Source organism: Tursiops truncatus, chromosome 16, assembly GCF_011762595.2.
Source record: "Tursiops truncatus isolate mTurTru1 chromosome 16, mTurTru1.mat.Y, whole genome shotgun sequence".
In the NCBI taxonomy this organism is placed as follows: domain Eukaryota; kingdom Metazoa; phylum Chordata; class Mammalia; order Artiodactyla; family Delphinidae; genus Tursiops; species Tursiops truncatus.
Genome location: NC_047049.1, coordinates 7,683,868 through 7,709,228, shown reverse-complemented (window position 1 = coordinate 7,709,228; position 25,361 = coordinate 7,683,868). Strand labels below are relative to the sequence as shown.

General features: G+C 49.6%; 1 long non-coding RNA gene across 8 annotated transcripts in view; it reads right to left on the bottom strand.

Moving 5' to 3' along the window:
- The window catches only part of LOC117308492 (uncharacterized), a 150,535-nt gene that overhangs the window by 35,500 nt on the left and 89,674 nt on the right, over window positions 1-25,361 (bottom strand). For 5 of the 8 annotated variants that reach the window (XR_012326857.1, XR_012326853.1, XR_012326851.1 and 2 more), the window contains 2 exons: window positions 7,260-7,377; window positions 3,073-3,385 (listed from right to left, as the gene is read on the bottom strand). This is a non-coding gene — a long non-coding RNA (uncharacterized lncRNA). The remainder of the gene's footprint in view (window positions 1-3,072; window positions 3,386-7,259; window positions 7,378-25,361) is intronic. The other 3 variants (XR_012326854.1, XR_012326852.1, XR_012326858.1) reach the window with 3 other exon arrangements.

Genomic DNA, 25,361 nt, shown 5'->3' with positions numbered 1-25,361 from the left:
GTATGCTAACACATATATATGGAATCTAAGAAAAAAAAAATGTCATGAAGAACCCAGGGGTAAGATGGGAATAAAGACACAGACCTACTAGAGAATGGACTTGAGGATATGGGGAGGGGGAAGGGTAAGCTGGGACAAAGTGAGAGACTGGCATGGACATATATACACTACCAAATGTAAGGTAGATAGCTAGTGGGAAGCAGCCACATAGCACAGGGAGATCAGCTTGGTGCTTTGTGACCACCTAGAGGGGTGGGATAGGGAGGGTGGGAGGGAGGGAGACGTGAGGGGGAAGGGATATGGGAACATATGTGTGTGTGTGACTGATTCACTTTGTTATGAAGCAGAAACTAACACACCATTGTAAAGCAATTATACTCCAATAAAGATGTAAAAAAAAAAAAGACAGAGCCAGAACAGGGTGGGGGAGGAGCTGGGGGCAGAAAGGAAAAGAGGGCTGGGGCTGGACCAAAAGGACCCCCAAAGGCAGCCCCCTCTAGAGTCAGCAAGCAACCCTTGGGCTCAAGTGTTTTTCCATCACTGGCCCCTTCATGGAGTCTTTCTGCCTGTGCTCCAGCTCTCCACAGGACACCTGGCAGGGTGATGTGATTTGGGGCCCCCAGAGGTTTGGGATTCTGTAGACCTGGGGGAATGGCATTTTGTTTTAATATCTCACTACTCACTTGGATATAAACCAGGTTTAAAAGGCCCTGCTCTGAAGGCAAAGCCACTAACCCCAATTTTCTGATACAATCCCCATTTCATAGAACTTAGCAATGAAGGTAATTTATACAAAAATGGAAATCATCCTGTTTTTCTACCTATTAAGTCCTTGATGCAAATTAATTTACATATTTAAAAATCTGTTGACGAATCTGGTGATCCAGTTTGAGGTCTTGCAATGTTCCGCCACTCTACGCCAAGGGTTTCTTGGTTGTTAAAAAAGAAGATGGGGAAGGTCAGCTTCAGAAGGATTTCCAGAATGAACCCTTATAACGGCTTCTTCCAAAATGGGTTTACACTGATCCCACTCACTCATTTCCTCTCATTTCACTTCATGTGTAATGGCTTCAGAGCCTACAGAACAAGCTAGAGAATTAGGCCTGAATATTTGATCTCCCTGGACTGAAGGGCCACGTCTGGTCCGTGCTGGTCTTGGTCATGTTTCCAGATCTATTACAGTCCCCTCTCCTAGACCAGCCTCTGTGTGACAGCAATGGTGGGTCTAGGCTTCCTTACAGTTATGCATCTCTCGTTTGGACCAGTGCCTGGCACACAGGAGGTGCCCAAGAGTATGTCCCCTCGTGACCTCTGTCAGGGCTCCCTGGATGCCAGCTGCCCATCTACCGTGTGACAGGGCAATGCCTCACCCCTGACAACACGTGAAGCCCTCAGAGGAAGGGGCCAGTCACAGCCCTCCCCAGGCGGTGAGCCCTGGGAGCTGGCTTGTGTCCCCTCTGTGCAGCACCCCCTGCCCCTGAGGCCCACCTCAGGGGGCTTCAGAGGTGGCTCAGAGCACAAACACCCCACACCATCATTCCCTCCAAATCCCCAGGTGACAGATATCGCCCAGATAGCAAATGTTGTGCAGCCAAAGACATCATGACCAGCTACGTATCTTTTCTCAAGGTGGCCCCTGGGAGGAGCGCTCCATCCCTGCCTCTGGACCACAGGCCTCCCCCATGGGTCGGGGGCCATCAGATTCTGCAGGGGGCTCATCTTCACGGTCATGGCCTAGGGCTGTCCCTGAAAGGTCCAGAAAGGAAAGGGCAACCTTGGCAAAAGGGAAAAGCAGGGCAGATCCTCACTGAAGTCATGTCCTTGACCCTCATCTGACCTTCATCCAAGCAGCCGACCTCACCGCACAGTCCAAGAGAAGCCAGGACCTCAGTCGGTCCTGCTGGCCTTGCAGACATTGACCGCGGACCACCCAGCCACACACCTCCGTCCCATCCCAGGAGGGGTCCAGCCTGTCTGCCTGCCTGTGTCTGTGCCAGAAGTCTCCAGACCCCTCCAACTGGACCCTTTGCTTCTTAAGATACACTCCGTGTAAGAAGCTTCTACTTTACTGAAGGACACTTGCCATGGTCAGGGGTGCCAGTCACAGACAGCGCGTGGCACAGACCCGAGGACGGGCGCCGCCGTCTTACCTCCAGCAGCCGCCGGGGGCGCATATCTCCCCAACCCCCCAGAGCCTCCCCCGTTTAACGTTCTCCCGGGAGTTCATCAAACGAAAACCCTGGTTCTGAGGTGGAAAAGCCTCTTAGGAGGCTAATAGCGAGTGGATAGAGCAATAACTGTAATGATTTAATTCCTCAAGGATGGCTAAACAGGCTGCTGTTTACCAAAGCCTCAGTGGGTAATTACTAACGGATAATTACGAAAAGCTGCCAGATTACAGCTGCCCCAGAAAGGGCCGCAGCCCCAACCCGCTCAAGGCGCTTTCTGGGAAGGACCTAGGCGAGAATCTCCACTGCCCTCTCTTCTCGCTCCTTCCCTGGCTCTACCATCACTGGAAAGCTCCCCTGGGTGATTATCTCCCCAGAGGCACACACGATGCCTTTAACCCGGCTCCACAAGCAGCCTGTTTCCCTGTCCCTCTCCGGTTAGAAGACAGAGGACAGCGGTACATTTGCTCTAGGAGCACAGCTCTGGGACAAGCTTTGATGGAGGGGCTCAGGGGGTCCCCTGCGGCTCAAGCCCTCCCTGGCTGTCTGGGAAGGTGGAGGGCACGCTGAGGTTGGCCCTTAGGGACCACTGGCCACCTGACCCGGAAGTTGGTCCCAGAGCCCAAGAAAAGAAAGGAAGAAAGTGTGTAACCCATATACAGAGTGGGCCTCCTGGGGCCTCCCCTGCTCTCACCCCCAGAGGTCACTACATCTCCCATCCTGTGTTCCTTCCCCAACTCCAAACACACCTCCACCATCCCTCCAAACCCCCTCAGCCACAGGCGCTCCCAGCCCCAGCAGGACAACAGCCCACAAATTATGTCATGACCAGCTATGGTTCCTCGAGCTTGTCCCTGGGAGGAGCTCCCAGCCTTACCAAGGGTGTTCGGACCAGAGGCCTCACCTGCCTGTCCCTCGGGTCACCGGGCCCATCAGATTCTGCAACGCGCTCATGTTCACGGTCATTCTTGGGGCTGTCCAGGGAAAGAAGATGTTCTCTGTTGTCATGATCATTGGTCATGGTCACCTTCAAGGTCATGGTTTGGGGTTTTTCCTGGCCTGGGACTAGGTCCTACCTGCAAGTAAAGATATTCTCTGTGGTCATGGCCATTGGTCATGGTCATCTTCAAGGTCATGGCTAGAGGCTGTTCTTGTCCTGGGTGAAGATGTTCTTTATGGTTATCCAGTCCAGGCCAACAGCTCCATTCTTGCATGTCCTGTAATACCCATTCAAGTGGTCCTTCAGCTGCAGGAACAGGGAGCTCCCTATGCCCAAGTCCACCCATCCTGTGGCAGGCAGTTTCAGGAGGAGGTTTCCCCTACACCAGGCCAAAAGTGGACCCTTGACCTTTGGAACTAATCCAACAGCCTCAGGGAGCTCAGAACAGTCTTTGCTTTTTCTCTAACAAGACTTCAAACATCAGAGATGCTTCTTCTGTCCCACACAAAGTCTCCTTCATTCCAGGCAGAATGTATGACGCTTTGGCCATTTCTCCAATGCCGGGGGTCCAGGTGCCCTTGCCACCAGGGTCACGCACCATGAACAGACACTATCTTGCTCTGTCCTTCTGTGGCATGGTGCCCAAAATGAGCTGATGGGATCCAACGTGGCCCAGCCACGCACAGAGCTGCAGGAGCACCCCTCCCCCCACCCAGGCCCTGCCCAGCTGGCTCCTCCCCCCACGGGCTTCTGTCCCGCTTATGACAATGAGGGCGCTGGCTCTCCCAGGGAGCGTTTCAGATGCTGGGGACTGAAGCCTACTCAAATCAGCTCACAAAAAGTGGACTTTAGCCAGAAGTCTGAAAATATGTCAAGGAACTGAGGGCAGAAAGTGCAGGTATGGAAAATGGTGACCCGATGCTGGCTGGGACAACTCAACGGCCTTCTCCAGCCCTGCCCCAGCCCGGCCCGGGGCTGCACGGTTTCTCCCCGCTCCTCTCTGATCATCGGATTCTTCATTCTTCCCTCTCCTCCAGAACCCTTTTCTCTGCACCTGCTCAAACCCTCAAACATGGCCGCCCTAGCTCCAGGGCCACCATCCAACTGATGAATGTCTCCGGTCCCAGTCCAAAATTCTGGGGGGGAACGAAGCTGATGAGCTCATCTTGCCGAAAGACTGGATCTCCTTGGATCAAGTCTCCTCTCTGGTCCAATCAGCTGTGGCCCAGGAGGGGTGAGTGGCAGTGTTCAAACATGGGGCTTACCCGGGGGGGGCCCTGGGGGAGGGTGTGGGTGAGCAGAGCTGCCCCTCCCCCCAGGAATGAGCTATCTATGCTGCTGCGTCCGTCCTTCCACGTCTCCAGCCCCCACCCTGTACTCACAACGGGACCTGATACAGGGCTCGTCCCCTTATTCCTGAATCTTTTCCTTTTCTAAGATTGTCCGTCTCAGCCAGTGGGGTCATTTTCTAATCCTAATTCTGGCTTCTAATATAGATGCTGTCCACCCTCATGCTGTTCAAAATCTGACGCCTGTGTCTCGTGGGTCCCCATCTGAGCTGCTAACCACCGGCTTAACCCAAGCTGGATGGGCACTGCTGGGGCAACCTTGGGTTCTGGCCTAGGGCTCTGGTGGCTGGAATCCAACCAACTGGATTGGGGCAAAGTTCCTGTCTCTGCTGTCCCCACCCTGGCCTCGTCCCTCCTGCCACAAGCCTGCCCTCTGATAATCACACTGCCCCATACCCCTGACTGAGTCCCAGCCCCAGCCCGTCAGGGGTCCGCGGGGGGCAGCTCCGATCCCAGCCCCACCCATTCCGAAGACCTGGAGGCCTCAGAGCCTCTCTGTGGGATCCTACTGGAGGGCAGAATGAGCACACATTTCCACTTGAAGTGTTTTGACACAAAGCACTGCTGAGCAGGCAGCCTGGGCTCCTCCATTGAGAAGGCGGCCCTGCGTGACAGGCTGAGAATGAGGAGAACTTCAGCGCTAGGGACCCCTCAACCGGGTGCTGGGCAGTCACAGGGACATGCGGAGAATTCACCAGACTCTGAGGACACCCTTCTCTGCCACTCACCTCCCCAAAGGCGGGGAGCACCTCACAAATGCACATCCCAGATACACCAAACAGGCAGAAAGAGCCTCCCGCTAACCTGGGCAGCGCCCAGAGTTTAAGAGCCGTCTCAGCGGGCTTGGTGGGGCTCGTTTTCAGGATTTCCATGAACATTTTCATGACCACGTGAAAAAAAATTGCATTACTAATTCAGTTTCTACGGAAAAAAAATTCCAACTTGCTTTTCTAACTTAAGGTTTTTCAGGAAGCCAGATAAGACTTCCTGAATCTGGAGGCAGTGGGTAAGTCATTACTCAGACCATGCTTAGGAATGTTCTGGTGGTACAGCCGGCTTCCTGCTCAGGAAGAGGGATAGTGGGGATCCAGGCCCCTCTGACCACATTTTCCAAAACTGGCCCTTTTACAGCTCTTTCTTCCAAGCTAGTATGCTGTGATGATGGCCATTAGACGATAGTAAATGGCCAGTAGGGGAAGTTGGAGGGAAGCAAGACCGCGGGACGGGGAGGGTCGGGCTCACTCCATTCTCCTCTCCCCCAGCCCAAAACTATCTACCTCGCCACGCCCTGGAGACAGGTGGCACGTGGCAGGCACCCCTGGGTCCACCTCTGACCCTGCTGCACCTTGGGGACAGGTGTCACTCCCACTGCCCTGGCCCCGACAGTGCCCGCCCCAAGCCTGCGTCATGCATGGCCGAGCACACAGCCAGGAGGGTGGGGTTACCCCCAGGGGCAAACCTCAGGCATCGGGCGAGGAGCCAGCAGGTGGCTTGGCCCTGCATCATCTTTCCTGTGGACAGTCCGCCCCCAGCCTGCAGGTCCCTGTGGAATCGGGCATAATGGCCCCAGCCGTGCCCTCCACTACCCAGGGTTAGCTTTTCCCCTTTTCTGTTCTACTCCCCGCACCCCCCTGCCCCATCCTGCTTCCGGGAATCAGCTCCCAGCAAGCTTATCGGCCCCCAAATCCTCATCTCGGTCTCTCACGCCGGGAACCCAAACTAAGACACTGTCCCTCTCCCCGCCCCCAGGGGTCCACACGAGGTCTGGTGTGGAATCGACCCCTCACCCCCCATAAATATGCGCAGGATGAACTAAGGAAGCACCTGTTTTGTGCTTGGCGACATGAAGTTCCCTCCGGGACAGTCACACCAGGAAACTGTTACATAAACTGGGTTTCCTGATGCCCTGGCCCCGCCCTGCCCATCCTCAGCTGTATCCCAGCCAAGCACAGTCGCCCTCAGCGGCCACCGCGGTGCTGTCCGCGGGCCCAGCAGGGAGGTTCAAGGCCAAAGCCGGCCCTTGTCTCTGGGCCCACAGAGGTCTCGTTACGGAGGCCGCCGCCCAGACAGGCTCATTCCTGCCTCGCCGGCCCACAAATGGCTCCATGGGGAATGTCGGGGACCATAACTGCTTTCTGCCCAGTGTCTTTCTCGGGTTCAGACACAACTCTCCCGGGGGGTGGTGAAGGACACGTTCACACAGGTCCACATCAGAGGCCTGGACACAGACAGGGGCAACACCCAACCCCCAGTCACCCTCCCAAATGCCTTCCAGAAGAGTCCATTGAAATGAAAGAGCAGGCCTCTCTGGGGACCAGGCAAATTGGAACACAGGAAGCAGAAAGACTGCACAGGAGAAGGGATCCTGCCCAGGGGTCCTAAGCCCAGAGTCTGCCTGCTGGCTCTGCCGGACAATTCCCCTCCCTCTCCAGGCCTCAGTCTGTCTGAGGAAGAAATGAGGGGCTTGACCTCACCTCCACCCAGAGGCTAGCCCAGCTCTGACCATTGTTCCCTGAACCGTGACCCCAGAGCACCAGGTCTGGGAGGTGGAGGTGGATGCTCCCTGGAAAACGTGTTCATTGGTCCAGTATCCTTGGGGGGCCCTGCACACAGGAGCCCCCCTTAGAGACTGTCGTGGCACCACTAAAGGTCCTGAGAAGGCCTGCAGCCCAGAGTCCATTAACGTGTGGAGCCCAGAGTTTTCCTAATTCATGTGACCACAAAAAGGCTTTTCTGCAAAGACTCCTACTACTTCTAACACGCATATTGAGAGCTGATGACCCAGGCGTTTGACACTCTTACCAAGGTTCTTCTGAGGATTCTGTCTCCTTGGGATGTAGGGTCAGATGAATCCGCTCTGATAACAAAGGCCCTGGCGTAGAAAGACAGGTGTCTCCAGATGTGCGTCCAGAACAATAGTCTAAGGAACAAAGAAAGGAAACACCTGAAACCTTGAAGGGTTGCTTGTTCCTGTTTGTGATTGAGGGTGTCCAGAGGCGGGGGCAACGGGCATCTCCACCTGGCTGGCCCTCAGCCAGCAGTTCCCTTCTCGCGCCAGCCTCAGTGTGTCCAAAGGTGGAATCGGGGGCTTGGGAAGACTGCCCCAGGGGCCAGCCGAGCTCTGACAATTGCTTCCCCAACCATGACCTCTGGGGGAGAGAGACAGACGTGCTGAATCCACACATCCAGCGCGAATCTTAGCTTTCTGGCCCCAAACCTGCCCCTCCTTGGGGGCCCCATCTCGCCGCCATCTCCCCAGTTGCCCCAGACAGAAATAAAATGTCACCCTCCTCCCCAACCCGCCCACCACATTGCCACGCCCAGTCTCCAACACCTAGTAATGCCACCTGGTAAACAGCCCTCAAACCCTTCCTCTCATCTCCATCCCCTCCATCATTCAACAGCAAATATTTACAGAGCACACCCCATGTGTCAGGTCACCACCTTAATTCTGCCCGACGTCCCCTGTACAGAGCGTCACAAGAGCCTCCACAGGTCCTCCTTCCTTGCTGCCCCCAGAGTCTCTTTCCAAATGCAGACCTCAGTGGTCCCATGGCCCTCTGGGTCCCATCCAAACTCCTCAGCCTCACGTGGTCTGACCACAGCTGCCTGCCTTTCCTGCTTCTCCGACACTCACCCTTTCCTTGATGCTAAGATGCTGACAACCGCATCCATTGCAAGGCGCTCCGGAGAGGACCAGCTAAGGTAATGCTCACAAAACACAGAACCAGTATCACAGCGTGAAGGGAAGCATGCAGGATAGCACACTTCTGTTTGCAGAAAGAGAGTCTGGCATTCAGTCCCCCCACCAGCAAGGTAACACCTCCCCGAGCTCATCCTTTCCAACGCAGACTCCACCTACCTGCCAGGAGAAATTAAGCCACTGAAGCTGTTCACTGAAGGAAGGTGGAAAGTTTGCACCCTGAATTCCACCACTACCCGCTCTGTCCAGGCCTCTCCTCAAGCAAGGCCCAGGATGCCCTCCCTGGTGAGACACAGAGCCACCCCCAGGGCTGGGGTCTTCTCCACAGAGGACAACACTCCCCCACGCCCACCCCACTGGGATGGGCTCCGGGACAGGCTGTCACTATGGGATGTCACAGTGTCAGCCTGGAGAGGTTCCCGGGCACTGAGGGTTGTAAACACCCCCCTAATCACAGATCTCAGCAGGAACACCTGCTCCCAGGGGCGCACTCCGCAGGCAGCTCACCCAGGGCAGCCCCCCGCACCACAAGAGGCTGTTCTGATGCATCATGGATGAGGCTGCGGTGAGGCCGGGCAGGGCCTGAGTCCCTCTGACCTCCAGGGCCTTTCCAAGGCCAACCCTCGGTCACCCCTGGAAAGTGCAGCAGAGTCTGTTATTTCTAGGAAACGATGGTGCACACTTGCACTCCTGGGACCCAGCCTGCTCTGAGCTGCGAGGGGAATGCCACAAACCCTGGATGGGCTCGGACTACATCTCCATGGTCGTGCAGACCTCCCATCTCTGACACCCCCAGTCTGCATCCTCTTCCTTGCTGGGTGGCTCCCTTGTGGTCCACGAGATCCTCCTGTGTGTTTCTGGAACCACAGACTGTACCCACAGGTGACGGTGAACAAGTACAGCTCCAGCCGTTCCTGCCTTGTTCTTGCGCGGCTGGCTGCCTAACCTGCCCCTGCCAGGTCACTCCTTGGGGACGTGGGTCTCACAGGGACAGGCCCGGGGGTCCTAGGTGGGTGTGAGAAGGGGCTGACACGGTGACTGAGCAGTGTCCCCCACGGCCTAGAGGAACAAGTGCGTCTCACCCTGGGGAAGGAGTCATCTAGGGATGGGTAGTTAAGACACATCTGAAAGGTGGCGTAACCCAAAGCTGCAAGTAACAGAAAGTCTGACTCATAGTGGCTTAAAGAAACAGGGGTTTATCGTCTCACATTAACGAGAAGTCTGAAGGGAGGTAGCCCGACGTCGGTTCAGTGACTAAGAAATCGTCATTTCTTAGCCTCTTGCTCACAGTTACACAATAGCTCTTGTGGGTCCAGGAATAATGAGCACAGCAAGAGGAGGAGGGATCAACACGCCAGCCCAGGCTGCGCGTCGTAGCTAAGAAATCTCTACCTATAGCCCAAGATTGCAAAAACTTCCTCTGTGTTTCCATCTTGAGGTTTCATAAATTGTAGCTTTTACACTTAGGATCACTTTTAATATTCTATATGGTATATGGAATGGATTGTGTTTCTTTTCTTTTCTTTTACTTATGGATATTTGATTATACCATCAGCATTTGTTGAAAAGACTATCTTTTCTACCCTGAGTTGCCTTTTCCCCTGTGTTGAAAATCAATTGACAATATAGGTATGGGCCTATTTCCGGATTCTCTATTCTTTTCCATTGACCTTTATGTCTGTTTTTATGCCAATACCACACCGTTCAGATTATTAGAGCTCTGTAATAAATCTTTAAGTCTGCTAGCGTAAGTTCTCCAAATCTGTTCTTTTTTTTAAGTTGTTTTGGCTATTCTATATGAATTGCATTTCTCTATAAATTCCAAATAAGAGTCAGCTTATTCATTCCTATGGAAATCCTGCTGAGATTCTTATTGAGTTGAATCTATAGATCAATTTGGGAAGAATTGACATTTCAACAATATTGAGTTTTCCAGTCTACAAACATGGTATTTCTTTCTATTTATTTTGGTCACTTAAAATTTCTCTGAACAGTTTTCAACGTACAGGTCTTTCCCATCTTTTGTCAGACTTACCCCATGATAGGCAGAATAATGCCAGTGCCCCAAGATGCCTACATCATAATCTTCAGAACCTGTGAATATGTTACATTACACGATAAAGGATTTTGCAGATGTGATTAAGTTAAGAATCTTGCAGCGAGGAGGTTATCCTGAATTACCTGTGTGGGCCCAATATCACATATAAGAGGGAGGCAGGAGAGTCAGGGTCAGAAAGATGAAGATGTGACATTGGAAGCAAAGATAGAGATGTAGGGCCGTGGGCCACAAGGAATGAAGGCAGCCTCTAAAAACTGGAAAGGCAAGGAGCATTCTTTCCTAGAGCATCCAGAAGGACCAGCCCTGATGACACCTTGATTTTAGCCTACTGAGACTAATTTGGGACTTCTGACCTGTAGAACTATATGATAATAAATTTGTGTTACTTTAAGCCACTAAGTTTGTAGTAATTTGTTACAGCAGCAATAGGAAGCAAATATGGATTTTGGTGACAGAAGTGGAGTACTGCTGTCAACAATACTTAAAATTTTTGGAAGTGGCTTTGGAATTGGTCAGTGGAAAAGCAGTGGAAGACTTTTGAGGAGCATTATAGAAAAAGCCTAGAAACGTGGATGTTAAAGACCCTACTGGTAAGGACTCAGAAGGAACTGAGGGGTATGGTAGAGAAAACCTATATTGTCTTAGAGAACCCCTAAATATTACAAACAGACTGTTACCTGAAACATGGATGTTAAAAGTGCAGCTGATGGGGGTTCAGAAGAAAATGAGGGATATGTTAATGGAAGCTAGAGAAAGGGGATCATTTCTGCCTATACAGTGGCAGAAAGCTTAGCTAAATTGTGTCCTGTGGTTATGCAGGAAGCAAAGCTTATAAACAAGAAATCTGGCTTATCTATTTGAGTAGATTTCTAAACAAAGTATTTGAAAGGGCAGGCTTGTTTCTCCTCGCTGCTGATACTAAAATGCAAGAGGAAAGAGTGATTGAGGGAAGAAATGTTAAGCAAAAGGGAGCCAAAACTTGAAGAGCTGGAAAATTATCAGTCTCTTCAGATTGCAAAAGACACTAAAATGAGCAGGACTTCCCTGGTGGTCCAGTGGTTAAGAATTGGTCTTGCAATGCTGGGGACACCGGTTCAATCCCTGGTCAGGGAACTAAGATCCCACATGCCGCAGGGCAACTAAGCCCACGCACCACAACTACTGAGCCCGCACGCCACAACTACTGAGCCTGCGCACCACAGCTAGAGAGAAGCCTGTGCAAAATTAAGTAAATAAATATAAGTTTTTTTAAAAAAGACACTAAAATTGGGAAATTTGCTGTCAGGAAAAAACATGCTCCAGAGAGAAAGGAGGGTATAACTGGACAACCTTTTGCTTGGGCCTTGAAAGGAGCAAAAATTCACAGTATTCTGTCACACAGAGAGTTCTTTAAAGAGACTCTGTTTGTGACTCATGTATTCCCACAGCCATCTCAGCAGAGGCCAAAAATAGAGATGATATTATCTAGGAAAGACATGTGGAGGAGCCAGGTCTAGCGGAGTGAGTCCCTGTGATGTGCATAGGAGAACCACAAGGTTGTTAAGAATTTTATACCAACAGAAAGAGCCATCTTAGACTGAAAGGGACAGATAAAGGACAAAATGAAAGAAGGATGTCAGGCTCCCCAAATTCTGCAGGCAGGAAGCAGACTGATAAAACTCCCCAGCTTCCAACACATGCTACCTTTCATGACAAAGGATAACTCTGAAGACAGAGCCTTGAGCCCAGACGCTGGAGCCGCAAGACCAAAGGGCAGAGCCGAGAGCTACAGAAAATTATTCATAGGTCGTGAAACCTGATGGAGTTTGCCCGGTTGGTTTTTGAAATTGCTTGGAACTAGAGATTTCTTCTTTTCCTTTTCTTTTCTCCCTTTTGAACAGAAATGTCTTTAATTGGTATCCTATGCTTTTCTCCCTCCTCCCCATTGTATTTAGGGAGCAGATACCATGTTTTCTTGTTTCACAGGTCCACAGATGGAGAGAGATATTTTTCCTCCAGGATGGATCACACCCAGAGTCTCACCCACACTTAACTTAGATGACTTAGATCATGAGATTTGGAACTTCTGAACTGATGAGATTTACATGAGATTTGGTGCTATATAGTGTTTGGAACTTTGGTGATGTTGAGATGGGGTAAACACATTTTGCATGTGAGATGAATGTGAATCTCTGGGGGTCAAAGAGCAGATGTGGTAGGCAAAATGCTGGCCCCCAAAGATGTCCATGTCCCAGTCTCTGAAACCTGCAAATATGTCACCTTACATGGTAAATGGGACTTTGCAGATGTGATTAAGTAAAGGCTCTTGTGACAGGGAGATCATTCCGGGTTATCCACATGGGCTCAACGTAACCACAAGGATCCTTATAAAAGGGAAGCAGGAAGGTCAGAGTCAGAGATGGAGATGCGATGAAGGAGTCAGAGATCAATGTCATGGGAGGCCATGAGCCAAGGAACTGGGCAGCCTCTAAAAGCTGCAGAGGCAAGGAACTGGATTCTTCTCTGGGGCCTCCTGAAATAATGCAGCCCTGCTGATACCTTGATTTTATCCCACTGAGACAAATTTTGAACTTCTAGCCTCTGTAACTGGAAAACGAAAAATGTGCCTTGTTTGTTTTAAGGCACTAAGTTTGTGGTAATTTATTACAATAGCAATAGGAAACGAACACAATCCCTAAGCATTTAATATTTTTATCCTATTGTAAATGGAAATTTTTATAGTTCAATTTCCATTTGTTCATTTCTAGTATGTAGGAAAAATGATGTTTATATATTGTTCTTGCATCCTGTAACCTAACTAAACTCAACTATTAGTTCTAGGAACTCTTTTTTAGACTCCATAAGACTTTCTACAGACACAAGGATGTTGTTTAAGAATAAACACAGTTTAACTTTTTCCTTTCCAATCAGGATGCCATTTATTCTTTTTCTTGCCTTATTGCACTGGCTAGAACTGACTACTTAACTGGCTACAATGTTGAATGGAAGTGGTGAGAGTGAACATCTTGACTTGTTCTTGAACTCAGGAAGGAAAATGTTCTGTCTTTACCACTGAGTATAATGCCAGCCATAGGTTTTCCATAGATGACTTCATCAGGTGAGGAAATTCTTGTCCTAGGTTTCTGAGAGTTTTAATCAAGAACAGATATAGGGGCATTTCCCTGGTGGCACAGTGGTTAAGAATCCACCTGCCAATGCAGGGGACATGGGTTCAAGCCCTGGTCCGGGAAGATCCACATGCCACGGAGAAACTAAGTCCATGCGCCACAACTACTGAGCCTGCGCTCTAGAGCCCGTGAGCCACAACTACTGAGCCCACCTGCCACAACTACTAAAGCCCGCACACCTAGAGCCCGTACTCCGCAACAAGAGAAGCCAGCGCAATGAAGAGTAGCCCCTGCTCTCTGCAACAAGAGAAGCCACCGCAATGAAGAGTAGCCCCTGCTCACCGCAACTAGAGAAAGCCTGCACGCAGCAACAAAGACCCAACGCAGCCATAAATTAATTAATTTTTTAAAAAAAGAACAGATGCAGGATCTTGAATTCTGCTTTTTCTTAATCCATTGATATGATCATGTCTTATTTAACCTATTGGTAGAATGAATTACAATTGTAGATTTTCAACTTTTGAAAACCCTGCATTCCTGGGATAAACCATTTTAGGTCATGATGTGTTATTTTTTAATATATTGTTGAAATCAGTTTGATAGAATATTGTTAATTTTTGCATGTATGAGGAATATTGGTCTACAGTTTTTTTTCCCCTCATTTTTGCTCAAGTTCTGCATTGAGATTCCACATCTTGAGATTCCACAAGATGACGGTAGGCAGCCTCCTAAGGCATGACAGACTGAGCTTTTACAAGAGGCTCATAGGTTCTTCATTCTGAAAAATTTGAAGCTGGAAGAATTGTCACAAGGACTCGTCTTTTGATCCTTTTACAGCCAAACGCATAACAGTCTGAAAGGATGAAAATGTTCACTCATATCTTCCCCCCATCCTTCACTCCCTGGCTTTACCTAGAGAGGAAGAGAAAACTCATGCCTGAATAAGTACAGTTATAGTTACTATTTCCTAAAAAAATTTACTCTCACTTTAGGGCTGTCTCAAAACTTTGCAAAAGAAAGATAATCTCCTTGGCACATAGTAGGAACTCAATAAATATTTGTTAAGTAAATTAGAGAATAGATACACGAGTAAGTGAACAAAAGAATCACCTTCAAGATGTCCCACTTGGGAAGAGCTGGTGTCAGTTCGTAAACTTTCCAAGGGAGCCATGAGTAGGCTCAGGGAGTCTGCAACACCCACACCCCACGCCTGATAAAAAAAACAGCGGGCAAGTGGGGCTACAGGCATACGTGCAGTTTTTTAATTCTCGTTGCGGTCTATGACCCAGAAAAGATTAAGAATTATTTCCTTGAGGCCTTTAAATATGCGGATGAATGAAACATAAACAATATTAATTTGCTTCCCATGGCCAAGTTACTGGCTCCTAAGGATGGTCGGACTCTCAGGACAGCCTTGGTGTCTGTACAGGAGATCTCCCAATCTCTGAGCCCCGCAGCAGAGCTTCATTTATCGCCTCTCCAAGTGCACAGTTAACTTCCCAGGCAGCAGACCCTTATGAAGCAAACCAATTAGGGATCCATTAGAGCCTTGCAGAGGGCCATTAATCCTCCCCACCGCAGGCCAGTGAGAGCACGGGAGGTTTTCCCAAGGAAGGGACTGAGCCTGGAGACAGTCATTTGTTCCCTTCAGAGCAATGCAGCCCCCAGTGGGGTGGGGACAAGGGAGGCTGCATGTGTCCCTGTAGGATGTCACAGCAGAAGAAGGGGCACGAGGAAGGAAAAGAGGCACACTGCTAGGCCTCCTGTCGGCTCTGTTCACCACCCGAGGGGACCCGAGTTTGTCTCTGGAGGTCCATGGAATTTTCTTAGTTTCCATTAAATCCCTGAATTGTTGAGACTGCAAGAAATACACTGGGCTCTGAAAAGAATTAAAAATGTGGACACGTGAATGCAACCTGAAGAACCAAATTGTGTTCTCTTGCAATTAAAAATAAAAGATATGGACCATGGAGATGGGTAAATGGCTTACTGGGATGTGTTCAGATGCCCTGGAAGTCCATTAGCATGAAAAGGCTCCCTCCTTGACATCCTTACTTTTAACAGCCCTCTCAGAATCTCTGCTAAGATATCAGGACACACACCCCGAGATAATTCCCTGGAAATAGTCTGTGTATCAGAGAGCTGCCCACACTCCCTGGACTGGCTTCTCTAGACACAGAGGCTGATCAGAAGGAGGGGTACAGTCAGTGACCCCTGCTGAAAATTAATCTGTGAGCAACTCCCCTCTGCTGGGGTGGTGGGTGGAATTGGGGTAAACTTCTGGAAAGCACAAAGGAAATACACATCAAAAGGGACGTGCATACTATTTGTACTAGTTATTTATTGCCACATAATAAATCATCTCCAACCTTAGTGGCTTAAAACAGCAAACATTAACTCACAGCTCCGGTGGGTCAAGAGTCCAGTCATGGGGCTTCCCTGGTGGCACAGTGGTTGAGAGTCCACCTGCCGATGCAGGGGACACGGGTTCGTGCCCCAGTCCGGGAAGATCCCACATGCCGCAGAGTGGCTGGGCCCGTGAGCCGTGGCCGCTGAACCTGCACTCCGCAATGGGAGAGGCCACAACAGTGAGAGGCCCGCATAATGCAAAAAAAAAAAAAAAAGAGAGAGAGTCCAGTCATGGCTTGGATGGGTGCTTCTGTCTCAAGGTCCCTCACAAGGATGCAGTCGAGGTGCCAGCCAAGGCCCCAGTCTCATCTGAAGGCTCAAGTGTGGGAGAATCCTCTTCTAAGCTCACTTACATTGTTGTTGGAAGGATTCATTTCCTCACCAGCCATTGGGTCCAAGGTCTCAGCTCCTCACTTGCCATTGGCTAGAAGCCTCCTTCAGGTCCTCGCCGTGTGGGCCTCACCATGGTGCAGCTCACAACATGGCAGGCTGCTTTGCTCAAAGCAAACAAGTAAGAAGCCTGAGCAAGATGGAAGTCAGTATTTTGGCACCCTAATCTTGAAAGTCACATCCTATCACTTTCACTGTATTCTGTTCATTAGAAGCAAGTCACTAGGTTTCAGCCCCCTCTCAAGGGGAGGAGGTTACACAGCACAGGGATATCCAGAGGTGGGGATTACTGAGGGCCAATTTACAGACTGCCTACACACCCTTGAGCCCTATAACTCCACTTATTGGAAGTTACCCTAAAAGAAATAATCAGACAAGTACAAAGATGTACAGTCAACACTGCTGTTTAAAACAGTGCCCAACTAGAATCCATCTGGGCTGGCTGAATCTGTTACAACATGTTCAAATGACAGAGTACTGTGCAGTCACTAAAACACAACATAGAAGGACATTTATGTACATGAAAAAACATTTGAGATATAGTATAAAGTTTAAAACAGCAGAACACGGGACTTCCCTGGTGGTCCAGTGGCTAAGACTCCACACTCGCAATGCAGGGGGCCTGGGTCCGATCCCTGGTCAGGGAACCAGATCCTGCATGCTGCAACTAAGAGCCCGCATGCCACAACTAAAAGATCCTGAACGTGGAGACGAAGATCCCGCGGGCCACAACTAAGACCCCGTGTAGCCTAATAAATAAATAAATCAATAAATATTTTTTAAAAAGCAGAACACAAAATCATATGCAATATGATTCCCATATTCAAATATATAGAGGGAAAATAATAAAAGAAACCTCTACTTTTTAACACTTTGATGTATCTCTGGGTAACAGGACTACACATGATTTTCATCTCCTTTATACTTCCTTGTGTTTTTATAATTTTCTACAATAAATAGGTATTACTTTCATCATAAGAAAAGAGAATGCTTTTTTAAGATTTAAATTCACTGGGTGGTAACAATGTCACACTTTCCACATTTGTTCTCCTCTGCAAACCTGAATGACAGAGGAAGAAAAGAAAGATGGAGCAGAGGCAGCCCCAGTACTTGAACTGGGCCCTGAGGCTGAGGGAGAGACCAGGCCTCAGGCCACTGGCGGCTATGCCATGCCATTGTGCACATCTGAAAAACCACCCTTCTGGGAGCTTGGTGAGCCTGGGGGTAATTTAGAAGAAGGTGCCCCCCCTCTCTGAACAGACACAGCCCCGACCCAGGGTACACGGCGTGGCCAGCAGAGCGTGGGCCGGACTTCAGCCCCACTCGCCTCCCCAGCCAGGCACCCTTGCTCTTGTCCTGTGGCCTTGCCTACCTGAAGGTGAGAGGCAAGTGGGCAAAACCCCAGCTTCTGGGTGTCGCAAGCCGGCTCACTTCTCACAGTTCGCCTCGCCCCACTCCTGCCCTGTGGGCGGCTGTTCGTAGGCCAGACGCCACCACTTCCTAGACCTGGCCACACCGGTTAAGTGGCTGCCGCGAGGCCAAAGGGCCAGGAAGGAGAGCAGGGAGCTCTCAAAGACTCGTCCCTCACCCAGCTCCATCGCTCTCTCCATTCCGAGCTGCACTCATCTTCTAGACAATCCGGACGCCCCAAGCCCTGCTGTCTCGGGCCTCACAGGCTCAGCTGCACCTTTCTCTGCAGGGCTTCCCCAACTCTGCCCCCGGCCTGAGCTTCCTCTCCTGCTTCCCACCTCCTCCATCCAGACGACAAATCACAAACGAGCCATCAGAGAGGGGGCCTCGCCGGCCCTGAGTATTTGCTCTGTGCCACTGCAGCTGGGGCTTCACACGTGCTACGTCATCCTCAGCAGGCGTTGTCATCCCAACTTGCCATGAGAAACCTGAGCCTCGGGGAAGGCAATGAACTGTCGCAGGCCACACAGCCAGGAAGGGAGGGACGGGGCTGCGGCTCAGAGCTCATCTTACTAGTCCACGCACGATGCCTCTTGATGTTTGTTCCACAGGGAGAAGAGGGAGGAGAGAAACACGGCTATGTGTTAGAAACCCGAGCACTTTATCTGTTAATGACATGTAATAATTCAAAAGCAAGCCTGAGGGCGGAAAATCCCCACCGATCGTGTTTCCAGGGACTGGGAGAATCAAAAGGCTAACCTGACCAGCAGGGCACAGACCCCCGTGTGGTCTCCAGGCCCGCTGACCTGGATTCTTAGGGACCAGAGACAGGAAAGGTCACCTCCACAAAGCGGGTGGCTCTCGGGACCCAGAGCATCCTGGGAATGACCAGGACACTCACTGGGCTTCTCCAGCCTAGACCTGGTCATGGGAAAAGCTTCCAAACCTCCTGGGGCACAGCCCCGGGTGGCTGACGGGCCCACGGCCCGGCTGAAGCAGAGACCCCATCCCACCGGCAGGCAGCCCACACGTGGGTGGGTGCTGCAGGGGTCCCGCTCAGAACAGAGAGCCCCCCGTTTCAGGACAACGAAAAGATCCTGACGGTCCAGCATGGAGGGAGGAGGGTCAGCCGCCACTTTGCACCAGGCTTAGAAATTATTACCTCCCAAATGGGGCCTCCATCCTGGCTTCCCAGCATGGACTGGGCTCAGGAAAAGCATCCCAGCTTATCGGGAGGATGAAGGAGGTGGAAGGGAAGGAGAAAGAAGCAGATTTTCCAGTACATGCCATGTAAGGTGTTTGGTTTACATTATCCCATTTACCTTCCCACAACTCTGGGAAGTGGGCATTCATGTTCTTCCTATTTTCTAGAAGAGGAGGATGTGAGTCTGAGACAGGAAGAAGCTTGCTGGCGGTCACACGGCCAGAGAGCACTGGGTTTAGGCACAGGCCTCTGAGGGGAGCCCCGAGCCAGCGCACCTTGGCTCAGACCATAAGGTGGCGATCAGCAAGGGAAAGGTCCTGTCATCACTGGCTTCACTGCAGGGAAGCAGGGGACGTGCCAAGCTGCCTGGATCCCCCCTCATTCCGTCTCCACTTCACCCGAGTGGGAGCTGAATCCCAGAGCATCCGATTTCACACAGCCAGTTAGGACGTGGCCGTCTCTGTCCTCTAGGTAGGTGACCGAGGCAGGGCGCTGGGATGGTCTGACTCCCCGGCCCCAGTCCCTGCTCAACCAGTGAATGGCAGTGGACTCAGGGCAGCCTCTCCCTCTCTCCGCTTCCATTTCCCCACCTGGAAAACTGTGCAGGTTAAAGGAGACGTTGCTGCAGCCTGTAGCCTCGGCCTGCCATGATTCTCCTTCAGTCTAAAAGGTTGTTGGCTCTGAACCCGATTAGGATAAGTCCATTTCAGACAATGTGCGTCCCCCGTGGGCTCTGTTCTCCCCCATCCGCCTCCCATTTGCCTGTCATCACCCAAAGTAACCACTTACTGAATTACCAAGGAGAAGGCCAGCAGGTCGAGAGAGGGGAAACGGCAAAAACCAATCTTAACAAAAAGTATTTGAACTCCCAATAAAATTTCATCCCTTCCCATTGGCAGATTTTATCATTTTTTATTTAAGCCCCGTGCAGCCAAGCATGTGGACAGGAGCTCGCTTCTGCCCCAGATAGAGAATAACAGCGGCCCTGACCTGGGGAGCCCCCGGGAGGGTGGAGCGCCCTCCACAGGCTGTGATGGAGGGCCCACTACAGAGCTGGTTCCTGCCAGCCCTCCAGGATGCCTGAACGCCCACCACGGGAGGGAGTCTTTTTGGAAATTACATTTAATAATAGCAACAACACCAGCAGCTCTCATTTCTTGAGCGCTCGTCACGTGCCAGGTGCAGAGCTCGGCCCTTACACACCCTTGTCCCACTTAATACCCTGAGAGGGGGACACTCTGATTATCTCCATTGTATAGATGAACGAACCAAGGCCCAGCAAGGATAAGTAACTTGCCAAGACCTCACAGGCAGTCGAGAGCAGAGAGGGCTTTAAACCTGGTGTGTCTGACTCTGGTGCGTGTGCTCCTAACCCATTGTCACTGGCCTTTCAGGAGAGGCGTGTGGTTAAGAGTCTCTGGGCTCAGGGGTCCTGTGAAAAATGAACCTGTGTATTCATTCAACAATCAGGAAACTTTGATCATGGACTGGGTAGTAGGTGATACCAAGGAAAAGTTTAGGATGATGGTGACACAGTTATGTAAGGAGAGATCCAGGGTTTTAGAAATGTCCACTGGATTATGCAGTGATGTTAAGACACGGTGTCTGGCATTTGCTATGAAATCTTTCAGGAAACAAGGAAAACAAACTGGGCAAAAATCTTACTAATTGTTGCATCTGAGTAATGGCTATATGGGGCTCATTGTATTATTATTTCTACTTCCAAGTATGTTTGAAAACATTCATAAGTATGTATTTTAAAATACATACAGGAGTTCCCTGGTAGTCTAGTGGTTAGAATCCAGTGCTTTCACTGCCGTAGCCCAGGTTCAATCCCTGGTCAGGGAACTGAGATCCCACAAGCCGCACAGCGTGGCCACAAAAAAAAAAAAAAAATACACACAGAACATCATTCGTCATTAGGGATGTGCAAATCAAAACTACAATGAGAAACCAGCTCACATTCATCAAGATGGCTACTATCCCCAAGAAACAAACAAAAAGCAGAAACTAACAAGTGTTAAAGAGAACGTGGAAAAATCCATACCCTTGAACATTGTTGGTGGGAATGTAAAATGTTACAGCTGCTGTGAAAAACAGTACAGCAGTTCCTCAAAAAATTAAAAACCTAATTACTACATGATCCAGCAAGCCCACATCTGGATATATATCCAAAAGATTTGAAAGCAAGTTCTCAAAGAGATATTTGTACCCCCATGTTCATAGCAGCATTATTCACTGTAGCTAAATGTGGAAGCAACATATATGTCCATCTGTGAATGAATCAATAAACAAAATGTGATATATCCAGACAGTGGAACACCATTCAGCCTTTAAACAGAAGGAAATTCTGATACAGGCTACAATGTGGAAGAAGCTTGAGGACGGCATATGCTAAATGAAATGAGGCAGTCAAGAAATGAAAACTATTGCTTGATTCCACTGATACGCCGTACCTAGAGGAGTCAAATTCACAGAGCTCCAGTTTGGGAGGAAGAAAAAGTTCTGGAGTTGAATAATGGTGATGGTTGCCCAGCAATGTGAATGTACTTGATAATACTGAATGGTACACTTAAAAATGGTCCAGATGGTAACTTTTATGTTTTTGTGTAATTTACCACAATTTAAAAAAAGTTTTTAAAACACGCACATACACAAAATGAACCATTTTGTGTGCCCATGTGAACGTTCTCCAGAAGCTGTTTGAAGTAGAGAAACAAGCAAATACAGTACTGTGTAGTTAAGTAGATGCATAGGAAAAAATTCTGTAAAGACACGGAATTGTCTTTCTGTGCTTTTCTCTGGGGAGTGAGACGGAGGTGGCTGGGAAGTAGGAAACCTGGACTTTCTATTTTGTAAGTTTTTATGCTATTTGAACTGTTGAAACAAAAACTGTTCTATGCATTATTTTGGAAATAAGTTTGATTTTTTTTTTTTTAGTGCAACTACGGTCCCTGGGACAGGAAGTTATCACCAGCCCCAACACATTAGCAGTGACTGTAGGATAGATTTGGCCCTGACCTCTGGCCCTGGAGGAAAGACGGGGATGGCTCTCTCTGTGTTTCTGCGTGAAGGAGAGGGAGGGGGGGTTATGAGGGGACTGGGTCTGAACAGGAGACACATGAGGCCTCGTTGGATCCTGCGACTGCTTGTGCAAGGAAAGGGCTCTGAATCACGAAACAGGAGCGTGAACAGAGGGGCAGAGGAGCCCCTGGGGCAGCCCCACCTGAGCATTGGGACAGGTGGGGTGAGACGCAGCCCTGAACCCAGCCCAAGGCCTGTGTGTCAGTCCAAGCCCTGCAGTCTCCATCCCCGGGACCCAGGAAGGCCTCAGGTATTTCATTTATAAAATATAAAGGGTCAGGCTTCCCTGGTGGCGCAGTGGTTGAGAGTCCACCTGCCGACGGGGGGGACACGGGTTCGTGCCCTGGTCCGGAAAGATCCCACATGCCGCGGAGCGGCTGGGCCCGTGAGCCATGGCCGCTGAGCCTGCGCTTCCGGAGCCTGTGCTCCGCAGCGGGAGAGGCCACAGAGTGAGAGGCCTGTGTACCGCAAATATATATATATATATATATATATATATATATATATATATATATATATATATATATATATATAAAGGGTCATATCTGCTCTCAGACCACCAGGATAATTTTTTAAAAGAGAATGGATAACAGCAGTTAATATTTATCATGATCAGAATATGCACCTAGCCCTATACTAAGAGCTTTATTTGTATCAGTTCATTTAATCCTTATTAAACAGCACTATGAGGAGAGAGAACCATCATAATCCCTATTTCACAGATGAGAAAACTGAGGCACAGAGAGACTGAATGACTTGCCCAAAGTCATTACACAGCTAGTAAGTAGCAAAGTTGACTATGTGTCTGGAATCTGGCCTAACAACCATGTTCCAATGGTGCCTCTCAGTGGAGACTCTGTGACTCAGGACTCCACTGGAAGGAAGTGACAGAAACCCAAACAGGCAAGCTCAAACATAAAAAAAATAAATATAAAAAATATCTTGGATAAAGAAAAGGAAAACTCTAAGGTCCTGCTTCAGGCACAGCTGGATCCAGGTGCTCAAGTGATGTGTGGAATTCACCTCCCTCCATCTCCCACTCTGCTTTCACCCAGGCAGGCTCTATTCTCAAGCAGACTCCCACATGGGTGACAAAGAAGTTCCCAGAACTTTAGGCTTTGGTTCCACCAGTCTGGCAACCCCCACAGAGCAAGGGATTCCTTCCAATTAAACTCCCAGGTTTGGGTCTCACTGGATGGGCTCGGGCCACATCCTCATTCCTGAACCAAGCCCTGTGATTTGAGGAAGGCCTGGGTCTGAGTAGAAGAGGGGGGTTCCCCAAAGGAAAATTCAGGCCATTCCTGAAGAATGAATGATGGCCGCTGGGCAGGTAGAAATGTCAGCAGTCCCTTCGACGTGGAAGTGCTTAGAATTCTGCCAGGCAGGGTCAGACATGGGAATTATTACTATAGGAGACCACTGTGTGCATGGCATCTGCCACAAACCCAGGCTGAGACCCCCGAGTCCACAGAGGGGTTGGCAGGACATTACTGTTGGTCTGGCATCACCACACACATTGGCTGGTCTCAGAAGGGTGCAGAGAGCAGCACGGGTCTGTGGCCCTGGGGTCTGCATTCCCTCCCTGGTTCTGCAATCCCTGGCTGTGTGGCCTTGGGAACGTGGCCTAAACTGTGCTCAGCCTCAGTTTCCTCATCTGAAAAATGGGAACTACAAAACCTCGTGTACAGGATCGCAGCAAGGATTGCATGAGAAAAGGATCTGGGTGCCTGGAACCATCCCAGCAAACCTCAGGGGCTCAATCAATGATTTTTTTTTAATGTAGGAAATCATTTAATATAAATCTCAGTAATTACTGTAACACATTGAATTTTTAAGTAAAATTTTATTCTGGAATACATTGAGATTTGCTGAAAGGCTGTTTGTCGATACCAAAAAACCAACGCTGGTACGTTATTATGAGCTCAACTACAGATTCTACTCATACTTCACCATTTCTTTGTTTTAGTTTAATTATTTATTTTATATTAGGGTATAGTTGAGTTACAATTTTGTGTTCGTTTCAGGTGTACAGCAAACTGATTCAGTTATGCATATACATATCCATTTTTTTTCAGATTCTTTTCCCATACAGGTTATTACAGAATATTGAGTAGCATTCCCTGTGCTATACAGTAGGTCCTTGTTGATCATCTCTTTTGTATATAGTAGTGTGTATATGTTAATCCCAAACTCCTAATTTATCCCTCCCCCCACATCCTTCCCCTCTGGTAATCATAAGCTTGTTTTCGAAGGCTGTGAGTCCGTTTCTGTTTTGTAAATAAGTTCATTTGTTTCATTTTTTTTAGATTCTGCATATAAGTGATATCTTATCAATCAATGACTTTTAAGAGTTCCCCTGCCAGCTGCTGCCCCCGCCCGTGGAAGGCCCTTTGGGCATCTGAACTGAGGACCAGAGGACTTCAGGAAAGCAATTCCTCTTTGCTTTAGCTGTTGGCAGACTTTAACGAAAGCAAATTAAATAAAAGCCAATACTGGGACTTTCTTAAATCTTTTCCAAGGCACTTGACCCAGCAGTGGCGCAAATGCAAAGAGCCGGTCCTGCCAAGGCAATGGATGGGTGGCAAAGATGAGCTCGAGGGTCCCAGAGGCCCAGGGCCTAGGACGCACCTCTGCTCCGGGGTCCCCCTGAGGCTGTTCTGAGAGGGGGTGAGGGAGACTCAGCTGCGACTGTAGAAGTACTGTGTCACCTGTAATGACTCCAAAGAGGTGGGGTTCCCAAAGAGGGTGCCACAGGACCCGCAGCCCTTGGGGAGCTAACAGGCACGCGGTGCCTTCTGGGTGACTTGAAAATGTTAAGAAAGCCTCCCTTTGTGCAAAATGTGAAATAATGTAAATGTCCCCTTTCAAAGGTTTAAAATGTGTCATGAATTCCATAACTGCAAATCTGCTGGCTAAATGAGTCATAAACTGGGCTTTCTGTACTGCCCATGTCCGCGCCACCAGAGCTGCTGCATAATCACGCCCTGCGCTCGATCCACGCTGCGGGAAATCGGTCCTGAATTATTCATGTTGTGGGTGTCACAGTAGCTTAAAGAGTGGATGCTCTTGCTGAAACATAATCACCCTGACTTGGGAACAAGCAGCTGTGCTCAAACCTGCTCTCGGCACGTGCCAGGCACCCCATAAATCACTGTGGGGAGGGGCAGAGGGAGAGGACGGTTGAAATCAGGGATCCCAGGCCACATCCAGCCCAATTCCTATCTGGAAATAAAGCTTTATTGGGTCATTGATTTAGGTACTGGCTACGGCTTCTTCCACACGACAGCAGCTGAGTGGAGTCGCTGAGACAGAAAGGAACAGCCTGCAAAGCCTCAAATATTTACTAACTGGTCCTTTCCAGAAAAAATGGCTGACTCCTGGTTTAAATAAAGTCAAGCACGCTTCTTTCTCGCAGGACTTCTCAGGGGCCTTTAAAGTGTTATTAGACAACGTGAACTGCCACACAAGGGATTTCCCAAACCTATTAGATGGAGAACCTTCTCTTCCCTGGGGCATCTCGCAAGCCTGGGGTCCACGA